At 36.0% G+C, this 18427-nt stretch overlaps 1 pseudogene; it reads right to left on the bottom strand.

Moving 5' to 3' along the window:
• Positions 1-215: 215 nt before the first annotated feature.
• The window catches only part of LOC131045679 (peroxidase P7-like), a 31787-nt pseudogene continuing 13575 nt past the window's right edge, over positions 216-18427 (bottom strand).

Below are 18427 nucleotides of genomic sequence, written 5' to 3'. Positions count from 1 at the left end.
TTTTCAGCCGTAGGCATTCAAGTACTATCTGAATATATTTTACCACTCGCAAATCTGTATGCATTAATTTTGACGCACGAACAATGAGAACTTTGTGCTCAATATTTAATATCTGATAAAAAATTACCACAATCCATATCTATTAAAGTGAATCATGAATACTACAGCAAATATAAGCATATAATACCAAAAAACTCGTCCATGTGTTATGGCTATCAATTGGCCTTACTACAGTTCTTTCGGATCTGTCCATTGCTACCAGTTAGGGGACTGATGTTTCCCATTTTGATGGCAGAAGCGAAATCTGTGAAGAATGTGTTCTGATTGCTACTATATGTAGTCACCTGAGAATCAGCAGAACCTCCATTAAAAAGCTGCTGATCAGAGTGTAGAAGTCCTTTCTGGCTTCTCAGATTTTTGTAATAGTTGTTGTCAAAGGTCGTGGGAGTCTGAAGATCTAACGGTGAAAGGTTGTTATCCCCACTGCTGCTTGGACAGTTTGATTTGAGAGAAGCGGCGAATATAGAATCTATGTTGGACTCGTTGTAGAAGCGAGCTCTGAAATTAGTGCAGCGAGCCTGACCAATAGTGTGACCACCTGAATGTAAAAAGAGAAGTGAGTTGCTATAGCTTCTACGTAGTAATAAGCGTACAATGATTAGCAGATTGGAAAATAAGTTACCAGAAAGCGCCATCATGTCCTTGGTAGAAAGACCCTGAGCGCTAAATGAAGAGATTATTGCGCTGAGGTTTGATGTGGGAGCAGGAATATTGCTATTTGCACCGCTAAGGCTTGCAGTTGTCGAGTCTCTTCTTCCCTTCTGCACGTCCATGTTGGCCCTCCAAGCTACAAAGTAAAAATTAATTAATTAGCATAACAAACTATAGAAATTTATACGAGTCTTTCATATTTTTCACAACAATAGGTAAAGATTTAGGGATTACTTCGACAACTGAATCACGAGTAGCAATGGCCAAAATGTCGGCGCAAGACACAACACCACTGCAAACAGTCTCTACGTTGGTCTTAATGGTGTCTATCACGTCGAATCCTCTGACTGAGTTAGCATTGGGCAATGCAGTCTTTTCTCCTGTTAAAGTCGACGAGTCGTCCAACAGAATAGACCCATCGCAGCCCTGCAATATCAGCATGTCTTCAACTATTAAAGGGTTGAAAAACACCATTGTAATGCTTCATAGTCGAGAAAATCTTTTGTAAAAACAAGAATAAAACGAGTGGAAAGTAACAATGTAAAAACACCATAAACGTTCATAACAAAGAGCTGGAAATTCTTACGTAACAAAGCAGTCATGGAAATGAAGACGCAGAAGGGATGCTCCCATTCGTTTCTCGTTAGCGACGGCCTGTTTCACTGCAGACTTAACAGTCGACAACAGATTAGGACATGACGAACTGTAAAATGTTGAGCTAAGCTGACCATTTACAATCGTCGAACATAACGCCAAACCAATCCAGGCAAGAAATGAGTAAGTGCGACTCATCGTTGCAAACTGAGACTTCTTTCTCAGGGGAAAAATCTATGCAACCTAATCGAAAGCTCGTCGACTAAGTGTAGTCGAATGTCTAAGCAATCAAATCTATGTATTGTGGAGTAGAGATTGACAACCTTTTGTAATAGAACATAACCAAAGTTTACACGTAACGACACACGCGGAAATTTCATAATTTTTTTATTTTTTCTGGCCCTAACAGGCGGAACTGACTTGTTCACATGTATTAAAAGGCTCTGTACCCCACGCGCTAAGCCGACCACATGTTAACGATGGAGTACAGTGAATAATTTGAAATTGGCAAATAACAAAGTCAATATATTTTCGTACTACATTGAAATAATATACCAAAACATTAAATTTCGTAGCTGATTCTATCTCCACGAGGATTGTTCTAGTCGCTGTATTAAATTAAATTTTTGACGTGAAGATTAATCACCAGAAAACTTCGATTACTGAGTCAAAAGTGGTCTTTAGATGCTTTTCTTCTCCTTCAGGATTTCTTTTATCTAGTTCGAAGCTCGTAGAGGCGGAATACTGATTTTTAGGGGAGATTATGCTTATGTGGATTCAAAAGAAGGGATGTTACATATTTAAAGAATAAAAGTAATATTTGAGTTTTCATTGTTCTAGAGGCTCAAACCTGGTTTTTGAGAGAAATTATGTTTATATGGTGTCAAAAATAAGGGATGTTATAGAATACAATTAATTTTTTTCTAATCTTTTCTCTAAAAATATTAAAAGTTATTTAAAATATTTTAATTGCTATAAATTAAGAAGGTTCATTATTTTCATTTTTAAGAAATATTTATTTAAATAAATAATTGTAGGAATAAAAGTAGTTGAGTTGATTAAGAAAACAAGCATAGAGCCTTGGCCCCCACTTCCCCTCTCCCCCCCTCCTCTAGTTGGCTGAAATTGAAATTCAAAAGTTCTTCTAAGGGAAATCCAGGTCGAGCAGGCGGGGGTGGAGTGATTCATGGGTAATTTGGTCCTAGCCTATGTGACCAACTTGGGGACAAAAACTTCTAGTGTGGCATAGGTGGTAGCGGCCTATTATGGTTTAGTTATTATGGAAGATAGAGGGTATAGTCAAATCATCATAGAAGGTGATTCAAAATACACTATTTTAATGCTTAGAAATGAAGCCAAACTTGATTGGAAATGTGATCACCTTATTGCCAAGTATAGGGATCTCACACATAGGATGAGCGATGTCAGTTTTAGGAATATAAAAAGAGAAGGGAATAAAGTTGTCAATAGGCTAGCATCTTTGGGCCCATTTTTCAATGGTTTGAAAAAATGGATGGGTGTTTATGATATCCTAGATATGGTTCATGTCATTATCTTTAATGACATAAAGACTCATGATGAAGTATAATCAAAAGATTGCCTATTTTGTTTGCATCACCACCCTTTATGCCAGTCATTTAATGTATACGTGGCAGATGTCTCATTCAAATTGCAATCAGACTTTTCCCAACCCGTCTAAGTGTTGTCTTTTTCATACTACTAGTTTTTGTTTCTCCCCAATGGTTTTCACCACTAGGTTCTCTATGATCGCTAACCTCATTCAAATTGAACATAATAGTTGATGTAAAGCTCTAGTTGAAAATTGTTAAGGGTAACCTAGCAAATTATGTTGAAGGAATGCAAGGCTTTGATCTTGATCTCTCTGAAAAATTTGCTCATTTGTGGGAGAAGGGTGAGGTGAAAATCGGGGGAGTTGCCTTTAAAGTCTCTTTGGACATGATAGCTACTATTATTGGGTTATCATTGAAAGGAAATACTTTTCCTAAGAAGCTAAAAGGGTCTTACAAAGATGAACTTAAGAGATTTTTCAAGCCTAAAGAAGGGGTTTCAAGACTATAAAGTGGTTATAATAGAGAAGACCTAATAGTGATATAGAAGGGTGAAACCCTATTGTTGATGAAATATGTCACATTGGAAGGAAGGTTTAAAGGACTCCATACCCAGCTCTTCCCAGTGCTAAATAATCTAAGGTACAATGTATGTTCTTCGCTAATGCAAACAGTTACTAAGGCTAAATCTAAAAATTCTCTTCCTCTTCATCAATGGCTAATTCTAAGGCTTTACAAAATCCACTTAGCTTAATCCCCACCCACTGGGGCCCCATTGATTTTGCCTAGTCCTTTGTCAGATTCAAATTTATTAATGGAGCTTCCTAATCCAATGTTGTTTCTTCAACTAAACCCAAGCTTGTTCCTACTAGTTTCAACCCTAACAAAGGGGCAAAACAAAAAATTATCCTAACCCCACCTTCTAAAGATGTGGAGTTGGTGGAATATAATGAGGAGAAGGCTTTGGAGTAATTTGAGTCCTCCTTGGCCTCTAAGTTTGACTTGTCTCTTGTTGCCTTAGAGGAGGTTGCCCCATTCCCACCTGGATAAGATGTTTCTATCCCGAATCCCAGCTCCCATAATTTGGAAGTAAAAGTGTCTAAGTTGGAAGAGAATGGGTGATAGGAAATGGTTATTAAATTGTTACTTATAGTATGATGTTGCTATAAGAAAGATAAACATGCTTGAAGTAGTGGCAAAAGTGAGGGCTAGGGATGACAAATGGGTGATGGAGGAAAATGATGATCTTAATGGGAAGTTGTCTTCGAGGGCTGAGAGAAATACACCGATGGAGTTGAAGGAGAGGTAGGAGGTCCTTCAGAGAAAAGTTGAGGAAATGTCTAGGCTGAGCCAGGAGATGGCTTCGAAGAGTTCAACCTCCTTTCTTCCTATTAAGGATAAAATTGAACATAGAAAGGTGAAACGGAAAAGCTTCACAAAGTCTCCCTTTGCAATAGTGAATCCCCCTACCTCATTGGTCAAGGCTACCCCAAATTCTAGCGCTCTGGTCTCTGCAAAATACTTTAACAAAAAGATTTATTTTTTTGATGATAATGAGAGTTTTGTATGCCAGTTGAAGAAAGCCTTGTATAGTTTGAAGCAATCGCCCAGAGCATGGTATTCCTGGTTGGATAAATACTTGAGCAAGGATTCCATAAAGGGAATGCAAATAGTAACTTGTATGTCAAGGTAAATGGAGATCTCATGATTATAGTGGTTGTATATGTGGATGATATTATCTTTGGTGGCGACAAGGACATCATGTACAAAGAATTTGAAGATCAAATGAAGACAAAATTTGAGATGTCTATGTTAGGTGAGTTGTCTTATTTTATTGGTTTGCAGATCTCACAACAGGCAAAAGGAATTTTTATCTCCCAAACCAAGTATGTGAAAGACATGCTGAAGAAATTTCAAATGGAGGACAACAAACCAGTAAGTACTCCCATGGTTACTGATTGTAAGTTGAGAAAACTAGTTGAGTCACCGGAAGTTGAACAAACACTGTATAGGTCTATGATTGGTAGTCTATTATATTTAACAACATCTAGACCAGATATTGTACAAGTTGTTTGCATGGTAGCAAGATTCCAAGCTGCTCCTAAAAAGTCTCACCTAAATGCAGTCAGAAGAATTTTTAGGTGTCTGGAAGGAACTACCAGCTATGGCCTATGGTATCCAAAGAAAGGAGACTTCTCTTTGCAGGCTTATACTAATGCAAATTGGGCAGGAAGTATTGATGATTGGAAAAGTACAAGTGGAGGTGATTTCTACTTAGGAGATCAGTTAGTATCATGGCACAATAAGAAGAAAGACTCAGTGTCATTATCTACTACTGAGGCTGAATATATAGCTGTTGCTTCTACATGTTGCTCACAAGTGCTATGGATGAAGCAGACATTGAAGGAAATACATGTGGAGATACCAAATCCTATTCCAATCTGGGGTGATAACTCAAGTGCAATCAACATCTCCAAGAATCCAGTAATGCATTCAAGAACAAAACACATTGTAATCAAGTATCACTTCTTGAGGGAGAAGGTAGCAGACAAGGAGGTCATAGTTGAATATGTTCCAACTGGTGAGCAGATTGCTGACATATTTACCAAGCCACTTCCTTTAGGTCCATTTGAGTACTTAAGAAAAAAGATGGGAGTTGTCCCACCATTCAACAACACTTAAATGTGCATGAGAATGTATTATTCCAGGGGAGTCAATCTTTGTTACTCTCTTATGACTCTTGAATCATGAAGCATTGACACAAGGGGAGATTGTGTCCTAACCGGGTGTAGCCAAGGGAGAGATTATTGGTGTCAGGCTAAGGTTCCCTTTCCCATTGCTGTCAAAGGTGGAGAGAAAATGGAATAGACAATGTTGACATCAATGGTAAAGGGGGAGATTGTTGGTATTGAGTTGTCATTGATGTCAACTGGTATTGTAGGATACCGGTAGAGGTATGTCAACCCGGTATGAAGAAGAGGAGCCGACATAAGGAAGATTAACATAAAGGCTTTGGATTCAACCCCTAGGGGACTAGTCTCACCTCAGTTCGCCCCTTCCTGGCCCCAACTTGGCAATAAAAGTAAGCCCAAGGTAAGGTAGGTTAGTTCATTGGACTGGGTCACGGGGATACCCCTGACATATTGAAAAAAAAAAAAAAATTATCGAGACTATCAGTGACATCACCTATAAGAGGTGATATGAAGTTGTGTGTTGGCATGATGAGTTGTAACTAGTATAAATGTTGGTTGTTTACTTTTGATAATGTTTGTGATAAAGAGGCAGAGTGACAAAGAGATTACAGACCACCAAAGGTGAAGTTGTGCTACCGGTGTAGTGTATACTATCGATTTAGTAGTAGGAGAAGGTCTCACTGATAAGGGCTTGTGCATGTATGAGTTTGATGAATGATAAAGTTTAAACCGACCTTGTGTCGATGAGCTGAGTGTATGTCGATGTGATGCCACATGCAACTAAGGTGGTGTGCATGCAGAGGCCGGTGAAGTTTCCATTCATATGGTTGTTGGAGTAGTTAGTCGCTATTAAATGAAATAGCCACAAATCACGGGTCGATAACAAATTGATGCGGCTTAAGGAAAAATGAATCACAGAGAAAGATCAGGGAGTTGTTGGCACTTGGATTGAAGCAAGGAAATCAGATTGCAAGAGGACCTCAAGAAGGAAACAGTTGGGTCATAAATGAGTCGACAGATTTCAAGGCCAGAAATCATGGTCGTGTTTGCTATTTTTGGCAAACATACTTTGGAAAGATGAAAAATGCATGGTGGCTTACTCCTTCAATGCAGGTTTGTGATCCAAGGCTGATCGGATTAGATTGGATGCAGATTTGGTCGAGAGAGGTAAACCCTAGCCATCCTCTATTTGAATTAGTTTTTTGGCGGGAAAGCTTCAGTTTAAAATATGGCAACCTAAGACAGATAGAGTTGCTGCTACTAAAGGGTAAAGAAGAGAGTGAAATTGTTATCTAAGAGTCAAAGAGAAAAACACTTGAAGTGTTTGTGAGTGAAGATTGTACTGGTAAGGAGAAGCAAGGTAAACTAGTGTAAGGAACAAATTGCCAGAGTGAGCATAGAATGTAGAGGTGACAAACTGAAAGAAGCAGTACTTGATAGAGAGTGACCAAGTGCAATTTGATTTCAGTAGAAGAGAGGGAAAGAAAATTAAGGAGAGTTAGAAATAGAAGGAATGCTAAGTTGCAATGTGTGTTGAGTTGATATAAATCGGTAAGATAAAAACTGACAGTGCAAAGTTTTGAAAGGTTGCAAAAGTTCATTTGCAGCAAGGATCCAAATTGTTTATTTGAGTTTTTCATATTGTTGAGTGCAGGGGTTGTAGCTTATAAATTTTGTAGGGGTTGGTGCTCCTTTGAGTTGATGCTCATAAGTCAGGGGTTGGTGCTCCTTGGGTTGGTGCCCTAAAATTTGTAATCAGATCTTTTCATTGTGAGGTTGGATTGGAGCAAAAGATCTCTAGCAGCTATTCTCACCGAGGTTTTTCCCACATTGGGTTTTCCTTGTACATTTGGTGTTATGTGTTGCATCTTCATGTGTGTGATGTATTAATCCTTTAGTTATTTTTCCTACACACTCTGTTTACTTTTCTTTGGTAATCGGTCTGCATCTTGTGTATCTCATATTGAACCAGTATAGCTCTGATTAAGTAAAAAATGTTCAAATCACTGATTCACCCCCCTCTTAGTGATCCATTGTGTCCAACAACTGAATTAGATGAGGAAGCAGAGAAAGTGAAGAAGAAAGGTAAGTTTTTCAAAGTAATCAAGAAACCTCAGTCCGGTGGTAAGCAAAGAAAGAAGACTAAATCTTAACCTATTCTAACCAATAGGGCTAAGAGAGGAAGAAGGGTATTAACATAGTTTGATAAGGACCTTGAATGTGGCAAGGTAGAGGGTAAACATACCTCTATTCTTCCATTAACTATAAAAGAGCTAATTGATGAAATTGTTAAGGATGGTAATCTTAATAAAATCAATGTATAGTTTGATGATTTTCATGAAAGTTAGCAAAGAGAAGTTGAGGAAGCTATTGTGTTGCATCTGCATAACTTCGGCGTCATTAATTGAGCTAGAATGTAGTATTCCTAAAGATTTGTATAATATTCTTGATGTTAGGAGACTAACAAAAAGCAAATTAGATAAAGAAATGAAAGAGAGAGAATTGATAAACATAAGTGCTTGCATATCTCAAGAAGAAGTTGATAGACTTATGGATCTGGCCAACCGGAAGAAATTCATAAGAAAGACTAGAGTGAAAAGGCTTATGGTTGGTAGGGTTGAAAAAATGAGAAAAGAACAAAAATACATATGGAGAAAGTTTCTAAATATTAATTGGGTACCAACCAATGAAGATGAATCTTAGAAGGATGACACCTCTCATTCGGCAGACCAGACCCATTCGAACCTTGATACTACAAATAGTTAAAATCCTCTGGACATAGTGGAGATAAAAGGTGAAGAGGCTCAAGAGACCCCTAAGGATGTTACTGTACCAAGTGGTGAGACCAGTGCATAAGTAAAGGATAAAGAAGAAGTTCTTACTGAGCAACAACTAGTTGCAGGAAAAGAAGAGGCAGAGAAGGATAAGGCTCCAGAGAAGGTAGAGAAAATATTTGTCAATGTCTTAGTAGCTATGGAAATTGACTCTCCTAAGGACAAAGGGAAATCAATTCTCCCATACATATCCATTAATTTTGATAAACCTATTTATATCGGATAGATGTCCCTGACATAAAGGTTAATGGTAGCTACAACAATCTAGGCTAAGCCAGTTAGAACTTAGTAAATTCAAAGAGTGAAGACAAAAAACTTATTCAGATGTCTATTGATGTTTTTCATAAGGTGGTACCGAACATTCAACTAGATCCAAATGCTAACCCCTCTGGTAATATATTTTAGTTGATTAATAATGTAAATACCAATTTTGAATCATTGGAGAAGTCTTCTACCAAGCAGGTACTAGATAGATTTAAGGAGGTTCGTATGTAAACATTCTGGAAGATGATATAGGATTAAAGAGTGATACTAAAAAAGGGTTTGCAAACAATCTCTGAGGCACTATCTAAAAGTGTAAAGATATATAAGTCTTGTCTTATTTTGCCCAAATTTACAGTTGATATAGACAAGAATATTGGTATTTGTTAGGGTAAGCTAGCTAGAATTTCATAGTCAATTCACTCAAATGTAGCCCTAACCAACATCATATAAGGCAAGTAATGCCTCTAAATGATCAAATCGCGAGCCTTAATATAGATAGAGATGAAATTTTGAGGAGAGTTGGTGAACTTCATAACCTAATTGCCCCCCGGTTGGACACCATGCTGGGTATTAAAGTAGATTGTATGAAGGATTTGGCACAACCCGTTTCAACTAAGTTGAAGGATGTGGAGATTCATGCCTATGTTTTTAGTGCATTCATCACAATTTTGGATAACTTGAAGAATGGGTGGGATACTCACATAGGATTTTTGAAGACCATTTTTGAAGATATCTTCATGTATGTATAATGTATCAGGATATCCATGTATATAGGTTTTGAGGAGCATCCCATCTTTGGAATTGTTGTCAAAGAGGGAGAGTAGAGTGAAAATGTAAAGAAGGATGCAATTTTGTGGGTTGATAGGTTGCTACAGATTTGTTATTTTTTGATCTAAGGGTGAGCCTTAGAAATTTTGATTGGGTGTACAGGTTTCAACACTTAGTCATTTTTCATGAGTGTTTTCATCAATTCCAAAGGGGGAGATTGTTGGCAATTGACACTCATCAAGTGGATATTGATGCTTTATTAATGTTTTAGGATTGACAGTGATGGTGAAGCTAGGAAACCCTAACCTGTAAATCATGGATGAAGGGATTAGCCATCAAAGATTCAATGGAATATTTCAAATCTTTGGTGGTAGTTTCATAGGATTGCCTATGAGAAAAATCTAGTATTCTTTCATTGATGCGAAGAAAATGAGTTGTGTGTTGGATAGCATCATTTCACTTTGTAATCCAACCAACAAGTTGAGTGGGACTACTCTCAAGATTCTAGACCTATTGGATGTGGGTCAACGTGGGTGGATGACTAAGCAAGGAAGTATTGAGAAAAAATGTGTTTTAGAAGGATTCATACAACTTGACTACCATTCAATTCTAAACTTGATAGAAAAATGATCTGACAAGGTGACTTCAACAAGGGGTAAAACTGAAAGGACTTGATTTTTCCCAAAAGAAAAAAAAGATTGAGCCAAGATCATGGCACAATCAAGTCCTTTAAAAATCTTGTCAGAGCTAGTTCTATAATTACACCAAGTGTGTCATACATACTAAGAAGGGTGGCGGTTAGTGTTGGGATAAAAAAGATCCAATTTATTGTGCATGTGAAACCAAGTCTCTCATTCACCAACTATCCATTGAAAAGGCAAAATGCCATCTTTATTGAAGGCCATTTCAACCATACTAAAATCCCCACACATCACCCAAGTGGTAGGTGGCAAAGAGTCAGCTATCCACCACAAAAAACAAGACCGCTCTATAGCATCATTGGGAGCATAAACATTAATGATCCCAAAGGAATAATTGTCAACTGACATGAGGACCCACAAAAAGCACTGAGTGGGATCCAACCCATGATCGACTATAGCAGAATGCCAACATGGTGAGAGAAGAGTAAGAACACCTCCTCAGCTAGATTTGTGTTATGAGGAAAAAACCAGGCCATCTAGCCAAATCACACGACATACAGTGACTAACATGAGACCTATAATTTTAACTTCTTGAAGGAAAACAACATAAATACTAGATAATTGTATTTAATATGCCACACAGAATATTTCCTGACGAGGTCAAGAAGACCCCAAACATTCCATGATAGAAAATTAATCATTCAAAATCATGTAAATTGTCCTTGTCCTCAAGAGAGGAGTCTCTATACTGCAGAAAATATGAAGCAAGTCAAGAGACAGGGTAAGAATCACCTAGAAGAACCTTGCATTTATCACAAACTTCTTCATCATCACCACCATCCTGCCCAAAAGGACTATGAGAATGGTGCAATGAGAGAGGCTAAGAAAATATAACTAAAGCCACTTGAGGGGTACGCACCCATGTAGAGCGAGAGATCCCCTTAGCAGAACCCTTCCCCTTATCAATAGGGTTTGAAACATCTAGTTGCACATTAGCATGCACATGAGTAGAAACCGGATTAGCCTAAGTAGCAGGATGTGAAGAGGGGTGCAAAGCAATAGAAGAATCTTGCTTAGAATTATTTTTATGACCCATAGTGGTCCACCCTTCTTCAGACTTAGTGTCAAAAGGATGAGAGGGTGCAATGTCTTTAGGTGGGGACTTAGTGCGAGGTGCAACTAGAGGACAATCCATAATCTTATTATTAGAGGATTGGCATCAATAGTAGGTATTGGGAAAATTTAAAGAAAGCACACGGTGAGAAAAACATTATCTACCAACCCAAATATCAATGGTTTTCTTAAGATCCAGAGATAAATCAACTTCAATGCAAACCCTATTTTGAGGACGAGCATGAAAAAACCGATCTGACTCCATGAAAACCACCTTTCCAATGGATTGGACAATAGTCTATAGGAATGAAAAATAAGGAAGAGGAAGGCTAGGGAATTGAACCTAGACTGGGACCTTGAACTTCTCTTCATTAGAGATGACCGCACAAACCATGGCCCATTTTTTAGGACCCAAAGAGCCTTGGGGAGATTTTTAACGTCCTCAAGCCACACCCCATGAGGGGCCCAAGCTTTGTTAACCCAGTCACACAACATGCTTTCAGGTGGAACCCTCCCAAAAAAAATCCTATTATACTTTCAAGCCAATCATAGGCACTATCAAAATATTTCAATGACAAAACAACATCAGGAGTACTAGAAACAATACCTTGTGACACAATTTTGGGATGAACTTGTGAGGTCGTTTGCTTGGATGAGCCATGGTCTCCAGATGCCAAAACACCAACACCAACATCAATTGTTGGGTTTAGAATGACCAAACCCATAATAAAAAGGCTTAAATTCCTACAATAAATGTGGTATGACAAGAGAAAATACAAGATGCAAACAAACAATACAATGATAGCAAGAAAACTGAGTTACAACTATTGTATTTCTTTTTTTTAGTTTTATTAGTTTTTAGAATTTATTAACTTTAAGGTTTATATTTCTAAAATTACTATTAGTTTAGATAAATAACATTAAGATATAATTCATAAATTTAAATATTTTTTAATTTTAATTTTAAATGGTTTCACATCAATTAATAATTTTACTTTTAATGTCAATTTTTTTTAAAACTATTTCTTTTCTTACTTTTTTATGATGAATAATTTAATTTTATATTTAAAAATATGATATACAATTTAAAAACATATTATCTTTTATTTTATTTATGAAAAATATCCTCTTCACTTTTTTGAGAATCATTAATGGCGAACAAGTTCTTATTATTTTTAATAATGAATTATTTGAGTATTAATGTAGGTGTTTCAGATAAATATCTATAATAATGTTACATTACAATAATGTAGGTGTTTCAAATTCTTACCTTGGTGTCCCTTTGGATTCTAAAGGAACTTTACTTCATCCATTTTTCCAACTTTTGCAATAGGCTTTCTGTTGTTCTCAATGCTAAGTGTTTCTTTAAGAATATCTCGGATAGTAGTTGGTTCTCTTGACCTTAGCTCATACCCTAACTTAATTTAATATGCCCTCATATAAAATATCAAACACATGTGATCATACAACCTCAAATGATGTGGTATCTTATTCAGGATTTTAATAAATCTTGCATTGAATTCGACCACCATCTCATTATTATTCTTTTGAATTGTAGTTAGTTCTCCTAATTTGAATCTTGCATCAATATGGTCTCCATATTTCTCTATAAAGAATCTTTGAAATTCTTTCCATCTATTGATGTGTGCATTCAAGAAACTCTTATACCAGTCTCTTGCATCATTTGCTAATGGCTGCATAAACAACTTCATCAATACCGCTTCATGTTAAACTTCAAAGTTATCCATGACATTCATGGAGGCTTAAATATGATTGTCTCCTAATAACCAAATACTTTCTAAAAACTTTGGCAGCTCCAACCTTATATCATTATTCATTGGATTTGGGTATCCAAGGATACCAATAAAATCAAGTTGCCTATATCTATCTATATGGAGTGGGGGTCTAGCAAAGGGATCATTGCTTACAATTGGAGCAACACAAGGTTCAAGAGATGGGATATTTTATGCTACATTAGTATCATTTGGATGTGTGACCATGACCTAGGGATTTCCAACAACATTAGAATCTTATGGATTAGCAGGTGCATTCTGTTGTTGAATATGTAGATTCTGAAATTACTACAATATTTGTTAATATTGCTATTATTGTTGTAACAACTACTGGTAGAGTTGATTTTGTTGCATATTCATTTGCTGAGGTATTAGGGGTTGGGGTATTTGAGGAACTGGGGCATTCTTTGTTCTCGTAGCAACTGTAGGATTGACAATTGGGTGGTTCTACCTCATTTCAAAAGCATTTTGATTACTCATCTAAGATATTGATTGACTTGATGGTATAAATATAATGGGCATTTAAAGAGGATAATATAAAATAGGGGTAGATATACATGTGGTCATATGAGTCACATTTGAAGGCTTCATACTTACACCACCAATTAACAAATCAACAACAAGGGAGCCACTAACATTACTTAGACTAGCTTTTGGAACACTAGGCAACTGTGAAGTCTTAATACCCTCACATGATAGACTATCAAAATCTTGCAACCTTTTGAGCAATTCAACTTTTCTTATCAACATTTATTGTCTGGTATAATTTGATTCCAACTCCTCAACTCTTGGGTAATGAGTTTTCTGGTCTTTACTTTTGAAGTTGAGATCACATTTGCATCACTTAGAATTTGTTTTACCTTATCTTGGGGTGATGAGACATTCACCAAAGAAATGGTTGTTACAAGGTTATTTGTGGTAGTATTTATAAACATCCTAGCATAGAGATCTTTATCTTTCTTCTTCCTTTCTTCTAATTGGTTTCTTAATTGTCCTTTGTGTGTCTCTTCTTCAAGTTCTACTTATAACTCTTTGGCTATTTGTTCCAGTCTACCATTAAATTCCCTCACTTTATCCTCCTACTTATATTGACCCTTAAACGTGACCCTTTACGATGTTTATTATAGGATGTGATCTTGATACGGTCCCCCTCATCATCATAATAAACTTGGTCCCCATCACTATTGTAGTGATAATACCTAGTTTTTTTTAGGAATTTTAGAATAGTATTTATGCGATCTAGGGGACTATGCATTAGAAAATGACCTTTGATGACTAGACATTCATAAAGTAAATTAACTTTTCTCAACATCAAACATACCTATATTCAAAGACACTAAGGTAAAGTTACTTGAGGAAGAAATTTTCCTACCTCTATTGCCTTTAGGCTTCTAGCACTGGTTTTGAATAAAGAACTACAATCTTCTAGTTATGAAACTAGTTGAGGTAGTCTTGCACACTACCTTTCTTATTATGCACTCCCCGACAGAGTCATCATTTTTTTTGGTTCCTCCAAATGTTTCTTTAGTATAGCTAAGAATTAGCCTTCATCTATCAACAAAAAACAAAAACAATTGGCCAATTAACATGAATTGCCAATAAGGTATGCAATTCTTCTACTCTTTAGGATCTGCAAGACCCGGGCAAGTGAACCTTAGCAATAATGTTAGATGAATAAAAAATGATGATGAATATTGCTTGTAAATAGATTCCTCTTAGTAAAATTACCCAGAATATATGTGAACTTTTTTCAAAGTAGGCTTCATTCTTTGTTTGGATCATAACATTCATCTCTGAGAGTAAAATCTTCCACCGAAACACTCATTTACTAAACTAATAAAGAAAGAGTAATTTGATTTATAATTGGTTACTAAAAATGTATATAACAAGATTAGTGCATTAACTATTGGAATAGAGTCACATATTTGATAGATTTGACACAAGTATGCATTATTCTGGATACACATGCCTTACAAATGCATCCCATTTCTATAAACATACATCCTACTTATCAAGTCACCCAATCCTCCCAAAGCTACTATAATACATAATCAATATTTAGTTTCCTCCTTGAAGAAAACCCAATTAATGCATTGCACATTTATGAGAAATTCATAAAGACAATTCCATCTATCCTTGATAAATGAAATCATATAACAAAAGAAGAATAAAGTGGGAGACAATCTATGGTAATGTCTTCATTAAATCTCTATGCCTGCAATAGTACAATTAACCAAAAATAGACTCTATCAAACTCAGTATACGAAGAACATTGTATATAATCATTATGTCCATAAAAAAACATTTCAAAACCCCCTGGAAATGGCAATGAATTCCCTCTTATAGAAACAAGGGAGAAACAAAGGTTTGGGTCAATTTTCCACATGTCAAGATTCAACTTTAAAACATAAGAATATACCAGGGACATCACGTGATACCAGAAGCATAAAAAAAAAACAAAAAAACTCATGAATAACAATGATTCTTCTTGAAACACTTTCTCAGTTGTTACACTTTTTGTTGAGTTGGAGAAGAGAACAAATATGATGTTGAGATGGCATTTGCAATTTATGTTGGAGATGAGATGTAAATAAAACAAAATATCTTTAATCAAAAATGACCAAGGCACTGAAATAACCTCTCATTCTACTCTTTACTTCTCTTTCAGAAAAAAATGACGACAAGCATCAAGATGAGTATTATATGCTGGGATCACTATAGAAGCATTTAATATATTCAGAATTCTAATGCTATAATCGAGCTCATACAAACTATCCATTTGCTTATGTATATTTTCTTCTAGTTTATCTGCATCATCTATGTGTTTGTCAGTTATATTATGCACTAGAAATTTTCAAATATCCATTCTCCATTTCTTCTCTATTTTATATTCCCTGTCATCATTTATGAATGATGGAGGACTACCCTACAACTAATTGAACATACATAAAGATTTTTCTACTTGTCCATGATATTTGTGATGCTCAACTAGCTGTCCATCAACTTCAAACACTGTAGTTTCTAATTCACTCAACATATTTTCCCATGGTCCCTTTTATTCATCCTTTGTAGTCTTAGAAAGCTTGTGTAGGAAATAGAGTAATTGTTTCTTTCTGGACAAATGTTTCATCAAAATCTTCAAATGAATCTCTACTTCTCATTGTCTCTGGATGAACTAAATAATCTCTTGATGTCTAGTCCACATGAACAACAAATGAGGTAGCATTCAGACAAATTTAGCCTTAACTACATTTTGAACCATCCTAAACCTGCCAAGTTTGAGTTCTTTTTTCAGTGACACAATTTCTTGTTAGACCTTGGCTAGCTATCTTTATACTTTGTCTCTCTTGTTCCTTTCAAGAATAACATCTATTTTCAGCTTTAAATTTGTGGCCTCTTCTTCCAACAAAAGGCCCTTTCCCAAAGTCAATATTAGTGCCTCTCTCAAATCATTGTTCTTAACCTTAAGTTTCACAATGATATAGTCATGCTCTTCAACTTACTGGCTTTTGATGAATTAGCTGAAAACTTTAGAGGTAGTCAAATTTCTTCATAGGAACCCTACTTTTTTCTCCTCTCTACCTTGAATTCTAATTTGAACTAAACAAATGAATCAGTATTAGGAATAGCTTCCTTAAATATCTAGTCTTTACTTTCATTGATGATATTCATGTGAACTTTGATGGCACAAACAGGCATGACATAACTTTGAACTAAAATATTAACCAAAAATCATCAATGGCCACAAGTAAAATTTGAATCTTCCTATTCAAGGGGATTACTTTTGACCTTTAATATCCCTATCACCAGCCTTACTTTTACTCCTCATTTGCTTACTAAAATCCCTTAGGCTGTCTTGGCGTGTCCCAAACTGACAGGCTTGATCCTTTTCATCTCCTGATAAAGCATTTTATCTTCACTTACTCAGAGACTCACGAAGGAGAAGGAAAGCCTCTCAGCATGTGTCAAATTACTTTTAAAGGTCACTTTGAAACCATTCTCCTCAGACATTCACCAAACTAGAAATAAGGAAGTCACCAAGCTCTAAGTACCAAATTGTTTGCACCCTGTGGCATAACTCAAGACTCAACATAAAAGATACAAAATAGCTCACTAAGTGTTTGAGTTGCAAATATTTTAAAATATTGTAGAAATAAAACCTCTGGGAACTCAGTAGAATAGGAGAAAAGGTTTCATCGAGTCATGAGCTCCCTTTTGGAACATTACAAATCTGCATCAAATGACACTTGGAATCTTGATAAGGCATATAGAACATCTCAACGTGTATCGAGGATTTTAAAGACCAGGGCCCACACAAAAACAACTCTAGGCACATGCATTAAGTTATGTCCCTAGGAAATCATATAGAAGGGGCCAAAAACCTAAGGCTCATTGAAACAAGAATGAAATAACTTATATAAGACTTGTATATTAAAATTACGAGCTGAAAGAGAAGAGCTAGGATTCAGGACAAAATTTAAATGATACAAAACCCTTGAGGTACAAATTTAAGCATATGGAAAATAGTAAATCAATTCACTGATCAAAAAGAATCCCCATAATGATTTAAACAAAATCATTCTATCACCAAATAAAAACAAAATCCCAACCTTAAGAAACTCAAAAAATAGTCCTAACAATAGCTCTATTTGGGGATAGTTAAGAAGCATGCTTAAGATGAGAAGCCAAACTCTGGGGGGAGACTAGTCCGAACTAAAACTTTAATCTAAAAGGAATATATAAAAAATGTACAACCTAAATATATTGTGTATGGAAAACAAGGCTTAAGAAAATAAGTTTTTAAGGAATTGTCCATGCACTATCAATTGTTTAACTTCATGTTCTACATTCCAAAGAAAATAAGAGCCCTCTCCATATTTATCTGTTACTTCAAATGGACCAAGCTAAATAGCCTCAAATTTACCATGTTTCCCCTTTTCCTAGTTTCTAGAATTCCACATCATAATCAAATCTCCTTGCTAGAACTTCCTCTATATAGTCCTCTTATCAAATATACATTAAATTTGTTGTTGCAACTTAGTATTCTCCTTTAAAGATTTGTTTCTCATCTCATCCAATTCAACCAGTTGTACTATCCTCTCTTCCATTGGTTCCATGATATCATCATACTCCTCATGGATGAACTTGTACATAGGGAGAAAGTTATTTAGAGGCAATCTCACCTGAGACCCATAAACTAGTTCAAAAGGAGATTTAAATGTGGCCTTTTCTATATTTACCCTATCAACCCACAGTGCAAGTTTCATCTTGAAATCCCAAGCTCTCATTTTCTTCTCCAACATCCTTTTTATAATCTTCATAAGACTCTTATTAGTGGACTCATCTTTTTTATTTCCTCAGGGATGATAGGGGAATGAGTATGACATTATGAATCCATATTATTCACATAAATCCTTGAACTCTTCTAACCTGAAGCACATAGCATTG

This window comes from Cryptomeria japonica, unplaced genomic scaffold (genome assembly GCF_030272615.1).
Source record: "Cryptomeria japonica unplaced genomic scaffold, Sugi_1.0 HiC_scaffold_406, whole genome shotgun sequence".
In the NCBI taxonomy this organism is placed as follows: domain Eukaryota; kingdom Viridiplantae; phylum Streptophyta; class Pinopsida; order Cupressales; family Cupressaceae; genus Cryptomeria; species Cryptomeria japonica.
Note: the sequence above shows the minus strand (reverse complement) of the source record. Positions and strands in the feature narration are given on the sequence as shown.